The following is a 14,013-nucleotide window of genomic DNA, read 5'->3' as shown; positions in this document are numbered from 1 at the left end:
CAATAACTGACTGTAATCAGCCTCCCCCCCCCATTCCTTACACACTGGGCTATGGGTTATTATCATCTGTTGGTGGTAAGCTGAGAACAACCTATCAATAACTGACTGTAATCAGCCCCCCCCCCCCCCCCTCCCCCTCTTACACACTGGACTATGGTGTATTATCATCTGTTGGTGGTAAACTGAGAACAACCTATCAATAACTGACTGTAATCACCCCCCCCCCCCTCCCCTTCTTACACACTGGACTATGGTGTATTATCATCTGTTGGTGGTAAGCTGAGAACAACCTATCAATAACTGACTGTAATCAGTCGTCTGGCTGCAGTAACAGTATCTACTAATTTACTCTCGTTTATACTAATTTACACCAAATACCAGCTAACACCGACTTATTATTCCTGGTGGCTTGTTTCTGTCTGATGGTCTGACCCGGTTGTCCTCACTCTACAAGACTTTATTTTATGTCATTACCGGTCTGACCCGGTTGTAAAAGTCATGAACAGCAAGCAAAGCTCAAACTGTTTGTTTATCAGAATGTCTGTATCTCGTCGCAGACTGATGTATAGTATGTGTTAACTGTACCTACCCATAAATATCTCATCACTCCAACATAATATAAATGCAGTTCTTCTGATTTGAGGCTCAAGATAAGTCATCTCTTCTATTGGAGAAATGTTTGACACATTAACGAACACGTAGTCAATTTGACGGAATGGCACTGTCTGAAATTGCACTGAGTTCCAAAACCTGATCGTTTATCCCTGTTTGTCAATGTCGAACCCACCCGACTATCTAATCCATCCACTCTATAACGATTTAACTATTTAAGCTCTTTACATTATTGGATATAGTAGTAAGACATAGAAAACTTTCAGAATATCCCTCGGAACTGGAAAACGACTAGACCTGCCAATTATTATCTATATAACCATTAACTTTTAACTAAGTCAGGAAAATATAAACAGTCAAGAATAATAATTATAGAGGTAATCAGACAGATCCCCAGGATACTGTTAATACCAGGAGAGGTCCGTTCCGTGTAGACAACGTCCTAGTCTAATCACTTTTCAGTGATATAAGATTTGAAGCACATATAACAAAACACAAGACAATATTATGGAATATAACACACTTCTTTAATAAAGTTAGGTACATAACGTTTCAACACAATATACACAACATAATATTACATCTGATGACGACACGTGTATATTGTCCCAATTGATATAAATATAAACCACAAGACTGCAAAATTCAAAATTCAAAACTATCCGCAACTGTCTCGTTCAAACAATAAGTTAGATTGATCTAAACCTTAGTAAATAAATAAATAAAGCTCCGAGATCTTCAATAACGGTCCAGTAATGTATCTCTTTTATTCCACGGATTCCTGGTAATTGCCAGAATTAAAACCTGTCAGAAGCAGGCATTTAGTTCTTTATTGAAGTGAAATAGATTTGTAAGCCGCTCGAGGCTGTATACCTCTCGAGATGACTTGCTATAATCTTTAATGATAGCAATGTCAAGTGACAAAAAATAATTCTTTGATTTTCTATAAAAAAAACTTGAAGTCTGTACAGGACATGTTAGAGGTCGTTCTTATTTCTGCTTCCGATTGAATCCTCCGAGGACGGGCAACGTCAATTGATACGATGTAGGGTATTTACCAGTACAACGGTATTAGTCTATTCTTTGTCGACTTGCTACTGTCTTAAATCATTAGAATATACTGTACAGTCTGTAGCACATGAAGACTTGGTTTATTGTTCTATTAGAACAATTTCTTTTTTCAAATCACTTCCTCTTTGAATATAGTCTCTGATGCCCAGACCTCTCCTGGTTTTGACTTCGTCACAGCTGTGCGTAGACAAAGCAGGACTGGATGATAGAGGGTACTTATAGTAAAGCGCCCATCTCGTTTTATTTAATTTCCGAGTTTTGAATGAAACCGGAACAAGAATATTTCTGTACGATACTGGAGTAAAATATGATTATCTAATGAGGGGGTGTAGAATAAAAGACAAATATAATCGAGTACAGAGGGCGCCCCAGTTCTGTCTTTGATTCAATGGAATTCCTTGATTTACTGGAATCTTTTGTGATAAGGTTTTTAATATTTCTTATGACTGATGAATATAAAACTCTACCAGATATTATTGTAACACTATGTCTTGGAATCTTCCAGCCTCGCGGTTACACGACTGACTTAAAGAACGGATATCCAGAAATTTTAATTCAAAATTAACTTAATAAGGCACCATGACAGACCAATTATAACAAAAGAAGAAGATAAATATTTTTAAGACTTTAAGGCCGAGAAAACTTCAGCCTGATCACATCAAAGCTAGTTGATTGAACCAATTTTGAAGTACATATACTTGAAATGCAAAATAAGAAGTTGATATTTAGGAAGAAGAGACGTAAAAAGAGTGTTGTCTTTTTCATATTGAAGTTTAGCAAGAGAGGGGGGCATACTCCCAGAAAGGTGACTGGCCCGGCTTCCCCCTCCCTCCATCACTTTCAAATACATAGTAAAAGAAGGCTTGTGACCCCCTTGAAAAATATTTTGGCCCTGCTTGGTCCTCTCACCCGTGTCTCACCTAGAAACGCCACTGTAATATTGTGATTGTCAACGTTCGAAAAAGTGCAATTGGTTTTTATGTACTTTCCAACCCAGATTCTGTGAATTAGATCATATAACATCATTACAGTTCTATAATTAGAGAGGTAGAATTGATAAATAACAATATATGAATTATGATTACATAAGTTTGATAATTAAATAAATATCAACCTGGAGGATAACACGTGATAATATACAGTAAACAGCAGAAGACGTCGACCTCATATTGCCGTTATTATCTGATTATACCACATCTCATAACATAGTGACCTGGTACAATATCGTCCAGCCTGCAGCCTCGTTATAATAGCAGATTTGACCTATAATTAGGCTGAAGAAATAATAATGAAGGCTTTTTGTATTACGTGTTGTTACAACTTGTGGGATCCACGTAGGATATGCCTGCAGATATCGTTAGAATTATCATTAGGTCTGACCTATAATGAGGTCTCAGATTACTGAGCTATAGAAGTTGGCTCATCCTACCAGAATACCTGATCCTGTTGCGAATGTTGTCTGTACCATAGTCCGATACATCTGGCTAACCTGATAGTTATTTTGACGGCCGTACTCACGCCGACAACTCTCACAATATCTATCAGAGGCTGGAATAGAGGCAGATGTTTCGGACTAGTGCGTACCAGTGCGAGCATCATATATAGACAGTCCTTAGAACACTCATACAATTATTATTATTTTTTGGCCAAACTTTGGACAAGAGTTTGATTAACGGATTTGCCTTGTTTGTACAGATTTTTATTAACTATTACTGTTAGGTATCACCAACAAGTTATAAACAGTGGAGAGATTACTATTTCATATCTTTATTCAGTAGAGATCATCTTATATCAATACAAGCTGACTTTCTCTCCTAAGAGACCACCTTCATTTAGAGACTGCTTTGGACTCATCCCTTGAGTGATCTCTTAATGCAGGTTTACTGTATATAGTTTTAGAAATCTGCGATTCCCTAACCTAGATGTCAAACATTACTCCTCCAAATTTAATAGGTGGTCCTTTTTATGAATATCTATTAAACTGGCACTTGCTTAATTTTAATTTTCTACTTCCGGTTGAATCGGCTGGTGATATGGGTGGTTGAATCGGCTGGTGATATGGGTGGTTGAATCGGCTGGTGATATGGGTGGTTGAATCGGCTGGTGATATGGGTGGTTGAATCGGCTGGTGCGATGGGTGGTTGAATCGTAAAGGGAGTATTAAACCTATATCAACTGTAGACCAATATAGAAATATTTCTATAATATCTAACGTTATATAAAAGTTGGATATTTCTACAATAGCTCCAGTCTATTTGGCATCCTTATTATCCCTCTAATTGGCGTCACGTGATTTATTATAAACCATTTCTGCTATCTGCTTCAGGCAGACGACAGACAGATTTGACGCTGAACGAATTATGCCAACAATACAGTATATGAAGAATGGTATCAAAAAAAGACCAATATTGGTGTCTTTGTTTTTTCCAGACAATAACCCGATGCCTCACCGGGTGCCACTAGAGCGCGTTCAAGATCCCTCGACAGTTGAATTAAAAATAAGGCCACTGTTCCTCGACAAATTCCCCTCATGGTGGTTATAAACCGCAGAAAATACAGCTTAAAAATTCCTCTTGGTTTTGCAGTATGTAGATGGAATTGAAAGAAGAATTACACCGTAATGACAACATCTCGCTATTTCATCTTGTATGTCAAGTCTCATTTACTTTCCCACACCTACTAGAACTTTCAAAATTCAAATTTGAAGTAAAATTGTGCATTTTTAAGCTTTTGGCGTCAATAATACTTAAACTGTAATGAAGAAAGACTTTTTTCTTAATTAATTTGTCACCTTGTCTTTCAACTTTGACTATTTACGTCTGCTATTCTATTTTCCCGCCAACCAATTATTACCCGCCTAATAAGCGTCCACCAGCAGTTAATTAAAATTTCTTATTTTGTTTGAAGAAAGTAAGGTCATTAGATTCCCGCTAGAAGGCAGTACAATATATGACATGTAATAGCATACGGTTATGGAAGCAAATAAAAACCACGTGGAGAATGGAATTAAGTTATTTAATCGTCTGGTTTCGTCACCTTCAGCTGACCACCATTTCTTTTATTTACCGCTATTTCTTTCTATCTAAACGTAAATTGTATTTTTCGTTTATTGATATGGAAAAACTAAAGTTAATATTTTTCTTTTAACTGAACATGTAAAAATAACGGCTGCGGAGCGTGGGTTCAGTTGGCTGGCGGCTAGAAAGAAGATATCAAAGTATTTAACATAAGAAAGATATTGGTGTCTGTAATTTGCAGATTTAATTATGAATATCAATCAATCGGTAGAAGCCCTAGGGTTTCAATCAGTGTAATGAGTCTGTTACAATAGAAAGGAATATTAGACCGAGTAACAGAGTAAACCAGCTGGCTTCGTGTGATTGTTAGTTGGTAGATGACAAGTTAACATCTACTCCTCGCTTACTGATATCACAGACTAGATAGTTGTTGGTTGATGACAAGTTAACGTCCACTTCTCGCTTACTGATATCACAGACTAGGAAGTTGTTGGTAGATGACAAGTTAACTTCGCTTCCAGCTAACAGATATCACAGACTATGTAGTTGTTGGTTGATGACAAGTTAACGTCCACTTATTGCTCGCTTACTGATATCACAGATTAGGTAGTTGTTGGTTGATGACAAGTTAACGTCCACTTATCGCTCGCTTACTGATATCACAGATTAGGTAGTTGTTGGTTGATGACAAGTTAACGTCCACTTATCGCTCGCTTACTGATATCACAGATTAGGTAGTTGTTGGTTGATGACAAGTTAACGTCCACTTATCGCTCGCTTACTGATATCGACTGGGTAGTTCTTCGGAATAGTGGTAGTTGGTAGTAGGATTTGAATGATAGTCGAGTAACGTTGAGTTGTTATACATACAAAGCCAAAAGATGAAAAGGATTGAATAACGGAACACAATGTTATGGTATAGATATACTCCTGTTTTTACACCATTCCTGCTTGTAAATTATAAAACCAAAGAATGTACATTCATAGCCCGGACACAAAAAATGTAAACTTTTAAATAACGTTATTAGTACTTTAATATGTCGAATATTTTGCTATTTATTTAAGTCAGATTTTTCTCAGTTAAGATAATATATTACTAATGCCAATATAGCGATGTTTTCAGTTTTCTACCTACTTGAAATTAACTTGAACTTTAAAGAGTTTAAGTCAAGGAGGTAAACGGTTAGTCATCTTCACAATGTCAAGCTATTACAAACTTATACCTAGACTACATTAATCACTATACTTATATCACAGAATAAAGCGATTTTAATGGGTTGTGCGTTAGCAAATACAGCCAATCAGGTACTTCGACAGAAGGGCTGTAACAATTATGGCTGTGTATTCTCAGACTTTCTGCCGAGGCCTCTGATTGGTTATATTTACTAGCGTGATACATGATGCAAGACAGGTGTCTATTGCAGTCAATGTATAAGTAGGAAGTTCGTAATAACTTGAAGATGTGAAGATGACAGTTACTATATTGCCAGATCTTGATGAAAGTTTCAGCCGAGGTTCTTTATCCTATAGAATATTCTCAATTTAATAGAAATTTTGAAGAGGTTTTCTAGTCTTTGAATGTGTACAATCTACAATCTATTTGCATCAATCTGATTCCTCGTCCGTTGTCTGAAGTTCCGGCAATTAAAATTCTTGTTTTCGACTATAGCTTGGATAATAGTTCCACAAAAAGACAGAGACATAAAAGGCATGTGGTAATACAAAAAAGGAGTAATACAAGAAAAGCTTTCATTTATTTGCAATTCTCAGGTAACACGGAAAAACATGGAAAAACTGTACAAGTATTTGAAATATTGAACTTCTTAAACTATTAAAACTGACATATTATTTGACTTTTCATCTTTCACATTTCTACTCGCACTGTATTTGTCTAAGTGAACACTTTGACAAGAAACATGTTCAAATTCGCGTAAATTGTAGTGACACTCGACACTTGCCACCACTTTATAGGTAAAATTCATGAGATACGACCAGTTCAAATCATCTTTGGCATAACTAAAAATCCACAATTCAAGACTAGATTTGTAATATTTGAAAAGAAGTTCTCGTTAACGAACATACAATTTCCTAATTTTGAAGTTTTTGTCAAATAAGCCTGTGTCAGCCATATTAGAAATTTTAAGTGCACACAAGTGCGCCGTAATACAAATTAGTAAGTTAGGAATGATGTAGGAAGTTTACTAGATTCATCAGATGATTATAACTTTAATTCTCAACGGTCGAAAAACCCGATTTCTTCAACTAGCTTTCACTTTAGGACAGAATTCCCACCGCACTAACCATTCATTATAGAAAAACCTGGTCGGTGGAATTGATTTGTTGATAAATTGAGTTTAAAACGACAACTTCTGTTCAATTCTCATCTATTCCTAGTTTTTCACCCCCCAGTTGAAGGTTATTGCAAGTTTGGTGCAAGGGTTGAAATTTAATAGATGAACAGTTCAACAAATGAACATGAAAAACGTAGTTATAATGGTGTTCCTGGTCTACAAGGAGCGACGTTTTTTTACCTTCAATGATTGGATTTAAAAATGGCGGTTTAAAATAGAATGCAGATAAAATAAGATTTTTTTGAAGAAGAGACTTTTACATAGGACTATTTGTGTTCATGACGACACGATTTCCGACACCTTTAATGTCTGGTCAAGTTGTTCAGTAGTTGTAAATGTGGTATATAAAACAGAACAAGTCGTGTGTATATACAGATGCTATGTAACAGATTGAAAAGTAATATCAGCTAAACGACGGGCTGTCTGAGAGATGGTGGGGGACAATCCCAGCCTTGTGATGGTATCAGGTGTTCTAGAATGGTGATATGCAGTGTCTCACCTAAATGGGTTTTTTAATGATAACATAATATGATCTCCTGTAAGTCAATTAAATGCCCAATGAAGAGGCCAGGTATAAGTATGTTTATATATATTCAATTTGGTACATTTTTTTAAATTTGATATTTTTTGGGCTGTAGCTCGTTGACTTGGCTCAACCAAATCTTATGGTAGTACCGATATGCTGATACAGAATATATGCTGATACAGATGTGTTTCTCAAAGAACCCGATCTGATCAGTACCATCAGAACAACATGACATAGAAATATATTCACTCATTTATTATAGTCCACAAGTGACACTGTGAAACCAACCCTATAATAGTGTTGAAAGAATCATTCATCAAGCTAGCTGAGTACTGGTGACGTTTTATCTGGTTTAATGATGCTTTTCGTGTCAACTGAATACTGTTTTGTAATAGCAAAAAGTTAAAACTCTATACTTAAAGATATAACTGTATTCCAAACTAACAGATAGAATAACTATAAGCAGGTATAAAGTCTCAGTCTATACAGAGCTATATATCATACTCATCGATACTGAAATCTAAAAACGGCTGCCCGAAGAAGCAGACAAACGCACATATGTAATACGTAATACTGTATAGATGTTTCGGTCTCCATTATAAAGCGATATACGCGTCAATAGTTAAATCCAGACGATTGCCCGATATATTTATAAGCAGACATAAATTTGGTTCATTTGAAATATGGAACAAAGCTCAGTGCTAGCGTTCCTACTTCTGTGTCTGAGTTTTCCAGGATAAAAGTGTTCAATGTTCCCTCTCTAGCAGATTAGGGTATAATCATGATATGAATGTGCCCAGCTTTAGGATACGACTAGTGCCTTCAACATTTGTTTGCCAATATCCTGACGACTCCATGCAGAAAACCTGAACACAAATACATAGCTTGGATAATAGCTTAGGACCCTGTCTACCAAAACCTCTTGACAACTGGGTCAACTGTGTCAACTGGAAAGAGATCAGAACCCATGATCATGATTTGTTCGACGTAAACTAAAAATGACGTCATGTATAGATTTGAACGCTCTAACCGGCTGTGCTACGACCCGTTCTCAAATATAAGCGAACTCCTGGGCTATGAGTCAACCAAGAACGAACTACTGGGCTATCAGTCAACCAAGAACATATTTCTTTACGCACCACATAGCCTCGTTAGTTAAACTTCTCTAGATTGACTGAAAACCTAGTACAAAACCTCCAAAAAAACTAAACCAATTAAACCAACCCTTTTTTCGATTTGAATTGAACTGGATTTTATGATTAAATTTCTGTGCGGATTTTTGTGCAATTTTCCAGTTGATTTCCAACATTCAATTTATAAACTGTATTTGTATGAGTTATTTAGTTTTTAGGTTGCAGTGAATTCAAAATAAAGATTAGGTTTAGAAAATACATGGCGAAATGTAAAACAGATATTGTCAATAAACATGCTCTAAATCAGTGGTTCCAAATTTTTTTTCAGCCTTCACACCCCTGGAGCAATCACCTGGGCCAAAAAAATTTTTCATCCACATTTCCAGCATGAGATGATGTGAGGTGCTTCTCAATTCAAAATGAATTCTTCTCCTACACAAGTTGGTCACATTCCTGACACCCTAGCCCCACACCCCCAGGGAATGACAACACCCTAGGTTGGGAACCGGGGCTCTAAATATAAACGGAATGAATTTGAATTTTAAGTACAGTAAAATATCTTAGTTTGGGTATAGATTCATATATACAAATTCGCAATCAAAGGTCTACGAGAAATAACATCGTTACTAGGCAAATGACAACCGGCTTGGTCTCATTTCAATTGTGATCAGCTGGCCTGATGGGGCTATGTCGGGTCGTAAACTCATCGGGATCTATCAGGATTATGACACATTTCTGATCAGCTTTTGAATCAATATTGTAGAAACCTTTATCATCCCCAACTCGCTGGTGCTCGCAAAACAATATGTCGAATGGTCACATGTCGCTCGTAATGGTAATACCGTTCTATTCCCTTGTGTTTTTTGTTATATGTGTTCTCCTTTCTAAATGTCGTTCAAATGTTATATCATAATGTTTTTGTGATGATCTGATTTTAAAAGATATCCCAATTAAGTTTAGAATCATTCATACAACTGTTGTTTTGTGTTAACCAAATGAAAATATGTATCAAACTTTAACTTGTTAGAAGAACCTGGGTCCCGTTGTGAAAATTTATGTTGAGTTATGCCAAGCGAACAAAATTGATAGTAAGTTTACGTTAATTGTTTTTTGGTTACGGGACCCTAAATTTCATTGTACAACTACCCTACCGTAGAAATCATAAGTGCTTCCAATTTCCCTACTGCCTCTAAATTAATGATGTTTTTACGATGTACATTATAAAGATATGGAAGAAATAACGAGTCTAAGTGTCGAGTAACATATATCAAATTTCAATATAATTTAACATGAGTCAACTTCCGTTTACTGAATATAATGACAGAAAAACATTCTGATTGATGCTTCAGATCAAAGGTTTCATTTATCTAGAATTCAACTTGCATGAAGTATTCAGCCTTAATGAGATTCTGCAGAATTCTGTCTCTGGTAGATTCCATAAGATAGTTACCAATGTTTGTCAACCACTGAGCAGTTGTATTTTGTATCTGCTGATGGTATTTCTCCTGCTAAATGATGTTGTTTTAATTCGAAAATTCTCTATTGTTACCTTATGCGTTTTCGAAAATGAATCATTGTGATTATGGAGCCTGGCTGCATGATGAGTATATCATGTTATAATTCGTAGCAGTATGTGTATATATTACTTTTGCCTTGATGAAGGCTTGATTAGACGGTATTAATAAATGAATCACAGCAATTTGACAGGTAACACTATTGCCAATGTTACATTCAATGCCAAAAATATGCTAAACCAAAGTATTCGCTATGTAGACTTTAAAAATGGATTCCGCAATGACAAATCCAGCCACAGAGTGGCAGCAGGTGTATAGAAAACACCTGCTGCCACGTTGCGGTTAATACTGAATGCCTGATTATATCGTTTGTCCTTCACGGTGACATTAGCATTCTACCTACATAAAAGAAGGGAAACAAAACAGAAAAAATTACAAACAAAAGGAAAAACAAAACACTGATGACAAAAGTAATCAAGGAAAAACCATTTTGTCCCTTAAATGTTATGTTATGCTACTAAAATCTGAACGATTCAGTAATTCATTGGACACGATGTGATTTTGTTTCTTTTCCGATTAGATTAACTCTGGTTTTATTGCAATCTGTGATTTGTACGTGACCTGAAATCATTGTTTCAATTGAGAGCGACCTTACAGCGTGGCGAACCGATTCCAAGGTATTGAATAAAAAAAAAATTATCAGAAGAAACGATTTTAATGAAATCTGAATAAGACACCAGAGACTAACTGAACTTGATAACAGAGGGGAATATTGACTCAAATACGCTTACAAAAAAACATAACAAATAACCGTTGTTTACAAGGTTAAACGTCGGTCCATGAGTGTCCTGCCTACTAATAGGTCTATAGCCAAACCTTCTTGGCATTGATCTTTCACCGATTATCCGAAACCACTTACAGTCTTGTCAACTGGAATGACAAAGAAAGATGATCTGCGTGTATCTAACGATTTTGACAATTTTAGTAGTGGCGTGTGTTGCTTACTCTTTTTGCAATATCTGATGGTACTTCACCTTGGAGTAGTTCACTACTATAGCTACCTCAACTCCCGATTTTACCATTATTTGGACGAGATTTTTGATTGAATGAATTGTCTTGCTTGTACGGATTTTTATTCAAATAGTAGTCATCAATGTACCTGATAAAAAGAGATAAAAAAAACTTCTTTTGGATATATATTTCATTTATTCGAAATCGCAAAAAGAATAACGAATTGATCTTTTACAAAAAAAAGGCTGTAACGAAGCAAATCTCGTGATAAATTTGGTCGATCAAAATTTGCATGATTCACAATGTAAGAGAAGAATACAATACAGTCAGACGTCCCAGGGGGGGTGAAATTGATATCATCTCACTGTACTGGAAACCAAACTCGGAAACAACCAGCAGACATTTCTCAATATAGGACAAGTGAGTTGACGAGTTGCTATTATGTGCGTTCTAGAAATGACAAATAGGATGTAAGACAGACAGAAATCAGAATGAAAAAAAGAAATTCTGGAAACGAGGTTCCAGATGCGAATGTCTCCGTCTAATCCTGCATTTCACAGACGACAGGAAACAGGACCTGGAGTAAAAGCGTGGAAACATCTGTGTTTTATTTGAAATCATCGACAAATTTGACACGATTTTTATATATTCAGGGCTTAATAATAAACCCTTAAACGAAAAACACTTGAAAATATCCCCAAAAGCCAAGAATCCGAAAAATAACATTTAATCTTTGCCCAATTCCTTTCCTATTATTACCATGAATTACATGTACTATACAAGTTATAATCCACGAAATCATATTAGTGATTTCCAATTACAATCGAAGCTATAAGAAACTTTAACGAAATAATATTAACGAAAAGAGACAGTGAAAGTTCTTGCTAACTTAATGGTTATTTATCAGAGACTTACGACCTCTCTTCCTTTTCTCTAGATCAAAACATCAATAATAGACCGGACAGACATACCGGAAGTGAACACAGGTGCTGCGGAAATGGCCATTTCGCCTTGTCCTTAATAGCCCTTAATTAATAGCCAATTCATCCTGATTACCTGAGACCTGTTTGATTCCAAGAGAAAAAGTCAAGCAGTCAATATGTTTTTTTTCTACCACTGTATTCAATATAATTAGACACTGTATCTGGTTAATCAAGACTTAATTAGTCTCTATTTACTAGTCTCTTCATTATACCTAACAGACGTTAACTTCCGCTTCCGGAAATCAACATGTAATTGAAGAACTATCGAGAAGTGAAGATGTCTGTAGCTACAGGGAAGTGGAGATTTGAGATTTGGGAATTGTCAAGTTCTGGTTAATTTACCATCATACATTTATTCTTTTCAACCGACTGAATTTCTGTTTCTTAAATATTTATCAGTGTAAATAGAACAAAATTTAAAACAGAAGCTGAAACATGTTGTCATAGCGTGAAACTGTGTTAACAACAACATGTTTATTTAGGTACTGGTTTAATATTTCTATATCACTCTTTGATTGATGCATTGAGCACTATTTTAACAGTGGTATTTCTATACCGCTCTACAATTGATCTACTGAATACTATTTTAACAGTGGTATTTCTATATCACTCTACAATTGATGTATTGAGCACTATTTTAACAGTGGTATTTCTATATCGCTCTACAATTGATGTATTGAGCACTATTTTAACAGTGGTATTTCTATATCGCTCTACAATTGATGTATTGAGCACTATTTTAACAGTGGTATTTCTATATAGGTCTACAATTGATGTATTGAGCACTATTTTAACAGAGGTATTTCTATATTGCTCTACAATTGATGTATTGGACACTATTTTAACAGTGGTATTTCTATATCGCTCTACAATTGATGTATTGAGCGCTATTTTAACAGTGGTATTTCTATATAGGTCTACAATTGATATATTGGACACTATTTAAACAGTGGTATTTCCATATCTCTCTACAATTGATGTATTGAGCACTATTTTAACAGTGATATTTCTATATCTCTCTACAATTGATGTATTGAGCACTATTTTAACAGTGGTATTTCTATATCGCTCTACAATTGATGTATTGAGCACTATTTTAACAGTGGTATTTCTATATCTCTCTACAATTGATGTATTGAGCACTATTTTAACAGTGGTATTTCTATATCTCTCTACAATTGATGTATTGAGCACTTTTTTAAAAGTGGTATTTCTATATCGCTCTACAACTGATGTATTGAGCACTATTTTAACAGAGGCATTTCTATATCGCTCTACAATTGATGTATTGAGCACTATTTAAACAGTGATATTTCTATATCTCTCTACAATTGATGTATTGAGCACTATTTTAACAGTGGCATTTCTATATCTCTCTACAATAGATGTATTGAGCACTATTTAAACAGTGATATTTCTATATCTCTCTACAATTGATGTATTGAGCACTATTTTAACAGTGGCATTTCTATATCGCTCTACAATTGATGTATTGAGCACTATTTTAACAGTGGCATTTCTATATCGCTCTACAATTGATGTATTGAGCACTATTTTAACAGCAGTATTTCTATATCGCTCTACAATTGATGTATTGAGCACTATTTTAACAGCAGTATTTCTATATCGCTCTACAATTGATGTATTGAACACTATTTTAACAGTGGTATTTCTATATCGCTCTACAATTAATGTATAGAACACTATTTTAACAGCAGTATTTCTATATCGCTCTACAATTGATGTATTGAACACTATTTTAACAGCAGTATTTCTATATCGCTCTACAATTGAT

The sequence above is a fragment of the Lottia gigantea genome, assembly GCF_000327385.1.
Source record: "Lottia gigantea unplaced genomic scaffold LOTGIsca_36, whole genome shotgun sequence".
Classification (NCBI taxonomy): Eukaryota; Metazoa; Mollusca; class Gastropoda; family Lottiidae; genus Lottia; species Lottia gigantea.
Note: the sequence above shows the minus strand (reverse complement) of the source record.